Source organism: Acanthaster planci, linkage group LG07 (genome assembly GCF_054643075.1).
Source record: "Acanthaster planci isolate LZ-2023a linkage group LG07, COTS_SCS, whole genome shotgun sequence".
In the NCBI taxonomy this organism is placed as follows: domain Eukaryota; kingdom Metazoa; phylum Echinodermata; class Asteroidea; order Valvatida; family Acanthasteridae; genus Acanthaster; species Acanthaster planci.
In genome coordinates this window covers 19300782-19310765 of record NC_141783.1, presented here as the reverse complement: position 1 = coordinate 19310765, position 9984 = coordinate 19300782, and the positions used below count along the sequence as shown (strand labels likewise).

Sequence of the window (9984 nt, the reverse complement as noted above, 5' to 3'; positions counted from 1 at the left end):
ACCCTTTAAATGCTTCATTTACAAAAGTTTTTTTTTAGTACACATCGGCTGGGGTAGCACTTCGGGATTTGCGAGATCCGTTAGGGAGAGTTGCGAGGTGGCATATACAGAGCAACGTACTTTCCTAAATGCATTATTTTTATTATTATTAACTCGGGAAGCGGCAAGCGTGCAACTGCGAATATTCGGACACGCCCGCTGACCAATTTATCCTGTTTGAGGGATTGATACAGAAGCGAAAGCGGAAGTTGGTTACAACCCCTCGCTGCATGTTAGACAGTGAGTCAGTGATCGAGCCTGCGCTGTGGATCATATGTCGGACTAGATAGTAATTTCGAAAAAGTTTGCGTTTTACAATTTTCTAAAAGAATCAATCCCTGAGCTACCAGGGCTCCCTGAATGAATTTTTGGGAGACTGAAGTGACAGCATTCCAGAACAGCATTTGAAAGAACCATGTCTCCAAGCGCGGTTTTGGCTGGTTTTCTCATGACTGGGTTTCTCTTGAGCCTGGTACATGGTCAGTATGACGCTTGCAAGGTGTGTACATGTAGCCTAACAAAGGAAGTAAATTGCCAAGGCAAAGGTTTGACGTCAGTGCCGCCTGGAATACCTAGGAATACAACATTGCTGTAAGTTGACGTGTCTACTTGCATTTTCACAAATACTGGAATATTAACATTCAAATTCACGTTACATCGGCTGCCCATACAAAGGAAATGTCATAGTTTATTTTGTCGTGTTTTACTCCTATGTGTCAGTATTTCGTGCTGAATAACGTTTTCTGGCAAACTTTGCGCACATCTTCAGAATCTGTGATTAGTGGCGTTGCTGCACGGGGTACATTTCCCGCGGAGCACTTGGGGTCCTCAATTTGTGTTAGGGGAACTTAGTGAATGCATGCGGTCACAACTACGTAAGGTTTACTCTCACCAGGTTTTCTTCTTTAATATTTAAGCAGGCAGACACATGCGCCGTTTAGGGCCATTTCCATATCTGCTCCCCCTTATGATAGCAATGTTATTATGAACAGAAAATTCATTCCTGCAGTTTCTAATCCAGCTGGCCGGTCTGTCTCAGTCTAACCCAGGCCCGCCTATTTCAACCTCTTGAAACCAGCCTCCGTCCACGCCTTACTAACTGCAGCGAACATAGGCAAAGATTCAAGGACAATGAACTGAAAAGGCAGACCGTGTTTTCTACCAAGTTAACACACATCTGTTCGTGTTATAACGAGTATTCACGCAACCATTACTCTACTCCAAAGGAAGTCGTGGATAGTTTAAAAAGGGCATTCCATTTCATCATGCCTAGAACGGTTTTGTAACTCTCCGATAAAACCATTCAGTCGGAAGAGCATAGGGAGAAAACACACTGATTTGTTTAAAACAAACATTCCAGCCATTATAGACTATTGTATCATGAAAACGTAAGGATGAATACTTTTCCACAATAGTCGTCTCGAAGGGAGGTTGGCCTCTACCTACAAACAAGGTCAAGTAAACACATACAGGTATATATTAGCCTGATACACGATGAGGACAGAAAGGAAAGGATTACTGAACTGAAAACTGACTACCGACCACAGTGGTCTGATGATTACAAGTTTAAACCGTTAGGAGTTAGATTGTAATTGTCCCACGCTTGGGAAAATCTGTGGAAGATCTTGGCACAAAAATTATTTTCTAAACAAAGGAAAAGTCAAATGTCAGTTTTGTAGTGAGCAAACTAGCTTCAAACCAACCAATTACACTTGTAATTCTTTTATTAAGTAATTGGTTAGTCTGCCCAGCTACACTTTAAGTGTAGTCCTGAATAAGTTTTAATCAGATTAAATTGCTTTAATCTAATCAAGCCTCCTGTGTGTATTCCATCGATCGGTCGGTGGTGCAAGTAGCGAATCATGCTTTCCACGTTGCAAAAACGGTTTTAGTCGCAGACGTTGAAGATCAATCACATTGCTTTTGACATAAAACGATTAGTGAACAGGGAATTGGTTATTGTTACCCATACCATACCTAACGTGGCAGCTTCTCTTCGTATTTATAAAAAAAATCGTCAATTTGGGAGTTCAGTTCCACATGCGAGAATGCTCACAGTAAAAACAAAGCCGTCGATGAGGGTGGCAAACAAATCTGGCGATTTGATGACGTCATAATACGGATCTCGTTCCCCAGAGTTTTTTTTTCTACCTTGCAGCTGTAATAGGGGTTAATAGCACAAGAACGGAGAAAAACCGGGTAAAGTAAGTTCGGTGTAAATCTCGGCAAATGGCCACGGCCATCTACCTGAAATTCATCAGGACCTTACTCCAGTTCAAACTAGGACGGTTCAACTTTATCATGAGATCCAGTGTTCATCAGCATTGTTGATGGAAAAGCAATTCCATGTCGCTCTCACTGTCCAACCTCTTTTAATTTTCAGTTCGTGCGAGCAAGCCCACCGCTCACGCCGCGGGCGCGTTTACCCCGAACCAGGAACAGTCGAATAATCGTAGAGCTGTAGTGTGACGTCATCAAAACAGGCTTCAATTGGATGTTCCAGAGGACATTTGGCTTCAGTTTGCGTGATATAAAGGACTTAAACTTATGCTTTTGACGTCAGTAGCAATTTTGAATCTTTACTTACTAGATTGTTTTCAATATTTAATTAAATACCATAAAATTTTAATTGTGAATTACCAATATGATTGATCTTTAAAGCCTGTTGGCATGGAACATCGCACCTCTCTGTTACTTCATTTTATTCCTAAACATAAGATAGTTTTACCGGGGCGCTTGAGTTTGAAAACGAGACCAGACGTGAATAGGGGGATCTCTTTTTACAACCCACCATACAAAGAGTCCCATTGTATGGTTGATTTGTTGACGCCTACTTATTAGACAAAATAGCATGCCAAAAAAAAGTAATTTGGGGCGAAAAGAACCACATCGGACGCTAAAAACACAATTGTTGTTTTCAATCATCGCTGTAATTTTTTGAAGGAATCTCAGAGATAATCATCTGGCAAGAATTAAAAGAGGTACCTTCGCTAATCTCACCCAAGTCATCAGATTGTAAGTATCGGCTTTCAGTATTCTTGGTAAAATTGTGGATTCGAAAAGGTATTTTGTTTTTAATTAGCTACAGTTACTACGAAAGAGAAATAAACCGAAAGGATCATGCATTCAAAGGCATTACAAAGATCTATAGAGCTGACCTCGCGTAGGCTAACTGAATGAATAAAACCGGCCTTCCAGACAGGCCCATTAAATTCAAACATCTGCAATGAGAATTTATTTACATTCCAAGGGTGGCAGCACAGACATTCTGACCGTAATCCTTCCATTTCCCTTTTTTTAATATTTACATTTTTACGGACATGTGTGTTCAACGTTCCCGTATGCTGTATGTTTGCTACAGTACATAGTCTTTTACACTTTCTTCGTCGGTGATTTGAAACGATAAAACTTGTTACCCCATGGATAGTATTGCAGAATGCGTGTCTGCACGAAAAAAACCTTTACAACGCTGGTTACATCTCAATGTCTTCTTGTTTATACCCAGCAAGAAATGAGACCGACGGGTACCCCCCAACATGTCCAATCCCTATACACATTCCAGACTATTGTTACCTAGCACATCCCCCCCAAGATGTCTGAAAGGAATTCCCCAGATTCCTGCGAGACAATGACCAACACAAAGCAGGGGGGGGGGGTTCTCTCCGTCTCATACCTTGCTGCATATGTTCTTGTTAGAACAGAATGCAGTTAAATCATAGAGGAAGGACACCGAAGGAGTTTGAACTACCCGGGCTATAACATAGTGCCAATTACCACTTCTGGCATGCCCGGTATGGTCGCCATGCACAGTCTGCCTGACAACCACGAAACTGCTTTGTACCCAGTAATCGCCTAAGCATTTTCTTGCTGGTAATCTGCATCCTTAAAACTTTGTGCACTGAGGTATAGGAAATTGAATATTCATGTATTACTTGGTGCTTGGTATGATATCGACATCAAATTTAATGCTTGCGCAGTTGCACGTATGATACACCGTGGGCCTAAATGTACATGTCCAGTCATTGCCCTTAACGAACGATTTTTTTCTGGAGCTATTTTTGGGATAAATTGCCTCGTTGTCCATAAAAATGTGTGCTTTGTTTTAATTAATCATTTTTATAAAGGCATTTGCACAAAACTGTATTTAACGAGACTTAACGATCACTCCCTGTGATGAAAAAGCGCATTTTGTTGCTTGTGAACTTAGCTTTCCAGCAGTAGTCAACATTTTGTTGGCCAGTCTTAGTCAAACTCGTACCAAGTCTTTGAAAACTCGTGTATTGGAGGGAGGAAAATAAAATGACAAACTTTGCATGCATAATTGAACATGTTACCAAAATGTTTAAAAGTGTATTCAAGATGGTAAATGTAGGTCCAATATCAGGAAGTTTTCCCTCTCTATTTTCTATGGTTACCGCAATAATTTGTATAATTGCAAGCAGAACATTATAAGTATTGCTGGAATATTACTGGCCCCGCTTGTCCGGCTAAGATGTAGGCAGTAATCTGGTATTTTTGGAATGCTTTCTGTTAATCATCTAACTAGACAACGAACACTTTGAACACTTTGAAGTCCTTCTGTGTCCTTCCTCTATAGTTAAATTAGGATTTTTAGGAGGCAATATCGTGTCTACCATTGATTTGGGAAGCATGGGACTGACCGTGTAGATGGTTGTAAGTTTTCTTTTTATATGATTCGTATTAAAGGGTTATAAAGTTTCTAGACTACTGGTCAAACTGCTTAATTGAAAGGTTTCACGTTGGGAACTAAGCTGGCACAAGTAGATCCCACTATTCATCACTGTCTGCCGTCTTTTATATCAGGTCTAGCCAAAATTAGGTATTTGGCTTCGGTTTTCACGGCGCAAAAGCTTAGTCACTGTCCATTTTCATCGTCCGTTGATGTCAAATCTGATGGACCCAAGAGTCTTGTTAATTATGTGTACATGACGTCATTGTACACGATTGTTATTGGCGCCTTTGGCAACTTAAAATTCTACGAACTGTTGGATCTCCAGGTTAGAAGAATTGATCTAGGCTGAAAACGACGTTTCCAAAGCGTAACATTTTATTGCATGGATTTTAACCTATTCGTTGCAAATGTCAAGATTGGCAGACGAAACAGACAGGTGCTTTTTACTTTGTCCTTTTATGTAACTCCTAATAAAGGGTATAAGCTTGTAAAGATTCCTCAGTTGCTTCTCACTGTTTCGTTTACAGTGAGAAGCACAGATTTTGTTCACCCGTGGGCTGTCTTTCGTTTAATTTCTCAAAACTATCCAGATATCTTGGCAACAATGAACTGAAGACGATGGATGCAGACATCATGTTTGGCTTTACAGGTGGGCTTTTGTAAGTCCAAACTTTATTTAATTTAATATTTGTGGTAATTTCTTATCTGAAACTAGTAAAAAATGTCTACTCGATCAAGTTTTAATTGCAAAATGGACAACAGCAAAAGACTTGCAGGCACATAGCATAATTCTATGCAGAAAGGATGCACAACAAAACAAAATGATAGAAAGGGGAGTGCGCACGTTTAAAAGAATTAATTAATCAAGGCCACTTTCACGACCTTCATGACGAACAGAGCAATTTCTAAGGAAGCATATAAGGGCCACTTGCAATTTTTTTTTCCGAGTTACTGTCTCGCAGGATATCAAATTCATGCCGCGGCAAGATCGTATAACTCTGTGCAACGACATAGACATTCAACAATATAACTCGCAGCGGCGAGGTATTATTTCGCCGCAGCGAGATATTAACTGGCAGAAAAAAGTTGTGCTCTTATACGCTTCCACGGATTTGTTGATTTGGGAGCTAAACCATTAGCCAAGTTGACGCTGGCCATTTGCACATGATCAAAACATTAAATAAATGTGTTTATGTCAGCCTGAATCACAAAGTTGATTATCTATAGTTCAAGTGGAAAGGAACTCTGGTATTAAATTACTTTGATATGTACAAAGCTACCATCATGACTATATCTACAAAACCTTACTACTTTGTATAATAGGAATTAAACTACTTAACATGGGTGAGGAGCAACTATGTTCGATTAACTAAAATACGACATTTTATTGCAACAGATCCTCAATACGGTTGAACTTCAACAAGCTGCAGAGCTTGGGCCCCGAAACATTCAGTGGAGTTTCATCACCTTGGCGCATGTAAGCCCTGCTTAATGCTCGTTGATTTTGAAGAAAGAGCATTTCCACTCTTTTTATTGAACAACATACTTCTCCTTCGGTATTTTTGTTGCAAGAAGACAAACTATGGCGAATAAAATCTCGAATTTCTGTACTATTTGTAATGCATGTGTAAAGACAATTGCTTCCATTTCCCCCCAATTTACAGTGTCCTTCATCACAACAATATGCAGGAGATTCCGTCACGGTTGATGTATCGGAAAGACAAAGAACTCGTCATGTATAGTTTGTAAGTATAAAATGGTTAACAGTGGTGATAATACTTTGATGCTGATGTAAATATATCCTTGAATTGTTTTCCTGCTAACCAAACGATGATTCCCTACTTTGCACAGAAAATGCAACTTGGAAGTCTGTGAAGCATAGATAGGAAAAAGAAAGGAAATTAAAATGGTCAGAAACCCCAATATTGAAGGCAAGTTGCGTTAATCTGACTCCCTTAGCGATTGCTGGTTGAGGAATCTTGAAAATATGGGGAAGGGGTGAAGCCTCTCAGACTTTCTCCCAGAAAGTGTGAGATTAGCATTAGTGTAAGATAAGGCATTAGTGCTCAGGGCAACTGGCCTCACTCCGGTCCAAGACTCATCGATTTCACTCAGCAGGTTATCGATACTAGAGCCTGAAGATGTACAAAGGGGAAGACTCTAATTTGAAGGTTTCTTCGCTTGGTAATTGACGCCAAAATAGTATCAAAAAGGTCTCTCCAGTGGAAGCAGTTTATGCTTATGTGAGGATTTCACAATTCAATATGGAAAACCAATGTTTTCTGTTCTTTTTTTAAAACTCTTTTGTCATTCTTTCTTTGAATTACGTCACAACCATGTTTCTGCATCGTCACATTTCCCGTTTGTGCTGAAAGATGTAATGGTGATAGCCAAATAAAGGTGGGTAGACCTATTTCAACCACAATTTCTGCGTTTTGTATGTCTCCCACAGTGTGCCTCTGTGGAATTTGGCATCAGGTCTGCTCTGGAAGAAGTGGCTCGTCTTACTACACCTCCATACTCCATTACCAAAAGGAAACGTTGTAATCGTTTGGAGCACCTTTTTTCATGAATGAAGTCAATACAAGTACTAATGTTCACCCCCCTGCTTCCTTTTCTAGTCTCCTCCTACGTATCTCTCTATTCCAGCTTCTATGATGTTGACAACTCAGATCACTCATTAAGGTCGTCTTCTGATTCGGAATCGTGCTTGAGCCCCTCTTCAATCTGGTTATAAACAGAATTACTTCTTGGAATGTCCTTACTCTGACCCATGAAGGATTCCTTGAGCTTTCACTCACGGAGCTCTGCAGGCTCAACTATGCGTTCACCAGACTTCTATACCCAGCCCCATATTCCAGGTAAAGGCTGGAAGAATGCTGCTTCACTGTTTTTTGTTTGTTTTTTTCTGGCGTGTCTGGTCACTCCAGTGCTTACTTTTCCAGTGCTCGTTTTTCGAACAAGAAAGCAAGAGGCACATAATCGTGCAGTGCCCTCACGGGGCAAGTACCATCTTTTTTGCATGCCCCCCACGGAGCTAGGTCACCCACAAGTTAGACAAGGATTCCTTTTACGATCAACTTTCCTGATCTATCTCCTCACTTTGTTTCCACGACAAGTTTTCTGTCCTTGAAAACTTCAAGATAGCAGTGGGCTCTGACAGGTTTGGTTTGAAAATGTCGTTGGTAACCTTGGTTACGATATAATAAATGGCAACTCCTTTCGGATGGTATCTTTTTGGTGTCGTTCACTATCCGTCTTACCTCACGCTCTAACTTCAAGTGGAAGTTAATTTTTTTTGTCCTGCCCGATGCGTATTTTAATTAAACACTGTATACTTATTGTATGCCCCCGAAGGCTTGGGGAAAAAACACAAGCGTATTTGGGTGGGACTCGAACCCACGACTTCCTGCTTACTAGTGCAGACTAGCTTATTCACTGCCCCCCATGCTTATCCAACGAAGGTCACATTGCTGAAAAAAGGTGAGTACATTCTTGTCAGTGATTGCGATTACCAGACTACCACAGTCCCCAAGGTCTTGCCAATAATACCAGCGACTTTTGGAACGTATAATTCCCCATCAAGAAGTCTTTGATAAAATGTTGCCTAAATAAAGCATACACCATTGAGACTGCGCACCGCTTCAACGCTCAGGGTGAACTGTCTAACTCGAAGCATATATTGGATAAACGGAATCCGGTACTTTAACTTCAAGCATCCATCCAGTAGCATACAGGGTTAGATTGTATTTTGTCAGAGATCTCAGAGAGGCAGCACAACTCGCTTTGCCCAATTCCTTCAAGCAGCCAGTCAACTCATCTAGACCTCGACGTTCCTCCCAAGTTCCATCTTTGTACAACAAACAGGGGAGGGGGGCTTATGGTTGGTCCCGACTCACCTGGCTTAGCCAGTAGTTGCAGTTTCCTTCAAGCAAATGATCCTGTTCTCTTGGGTACTTTAAAATCTCGCTTAAAAACACATATTTTTAAGGATTATTGCTTATCTTGTACTTGTTAGTTTTAATTTTTTTGTTTTATGATTATTTTAATTTAATTTGATGTTTAGTTTCTTATTGTTTGATTTTTAATTTTGTTTTACAACTCCTGTTACTTTGTTTTAATTATTTAAAGTCAATTTAATTTCTTCATTTTACTGAATAGCGCTTTGAGATGTCATTGACAGGGAAAGCGTTTTTTGAATAATTCATTTGTATTATTATTACCATTATTATTATTGTTCTTTTGCTCGGGGGGGAGGCGTGGCATAGTGGGTCTTCCCTATTGGTGGTTAAGTACAGCAGCACAAACATTATGACGATTTCTGTATTCAGCTGACGTTTTTCAATCGGATGGGGTTCATTATATATATATTGGGTTTGCCCTTACCCAACGTATATTAATAAGCACTGCATGCTCAGTGCTTGACCGAGAGCTTGCGAAAAAAAAAACCTCACAAGCTTACTCGGGTGGGACTTGAACCCACGACCTCCTGCTTACTAGTGCAGATGTCTTAACCACTCGACCACCGAGCTTGCCGGGGTCGGCTGGCCGGTCCGAGTCAAATGAAGCAGCGGGTACCGCGAATGTAACGGATGGGGTTCGTTACTAACCTTGTTGCATATGTTTACATGTGATCCGAAAATACGTTCACTTTTTTCCCTAAGGTACTGTTGTCTGTTCTTTTTTCATGTTTGCAATGCTGAGAGACTTTGAATGCGCTTGCATTTCCTATTAGGCAACCTTTATGACTTTATTAGTCAGGAAAATCAAACAAAAATAATATATATATATATATGACGAAATTAACAAATATTGGAAAATAAAATAGTGAAATAAATCTGAGAGAAATATAATCAAATAGGACGAAACTAATACATAAAATACAAAACCAATCTATATATAGGACAAAAGTACATTTGAAGGACAAAGGTGATTATATAGGACAAAAACTAATATAAATATAGGACAAAACTCATATGTAAATGACGAAACTAGTAAATATAGAATCCTCAGACCCCTCCATTATCATGATTCATGAGTCAATGTCTATTTGTGTGCTACAGTTTCGCCATAAACACCCCTTTGTCAAGTAATCAACATCAGAGCACAATACGCCTATGGTCAAAAACAACGATGTAAAACAAAACTAACCACAGGTTTCTTTTTATTTCAACAGGGATTTCGATAATAACCGAATCGAACGGGTGGCACCAAATGCATTTGAAGGAATAAAATACATACAAGCGCTGTAA

At 39.9% G+C, this 9984-nt stretch overlaps 1 long non-coding RNA gene across 1 annotated transcript; it reads left to right on the top strand.

The window, feature by feature from the left end:
* Nucleotides 1-2922: 2922 nt before the first annotated feature.
* On the top strand, nt 2923-9984 carry LOC110976209 (uncharacterized). Its single transcript, XR_015425993.1, has 5 exons — nt 2923-3054; nt 5323-5391; nt 6129-6209; nt 6397-6477; nt 9909-9984. It is a non-coding gene; the product is annotated as an uncharacterized LOC110976209 (long non-coding RNA).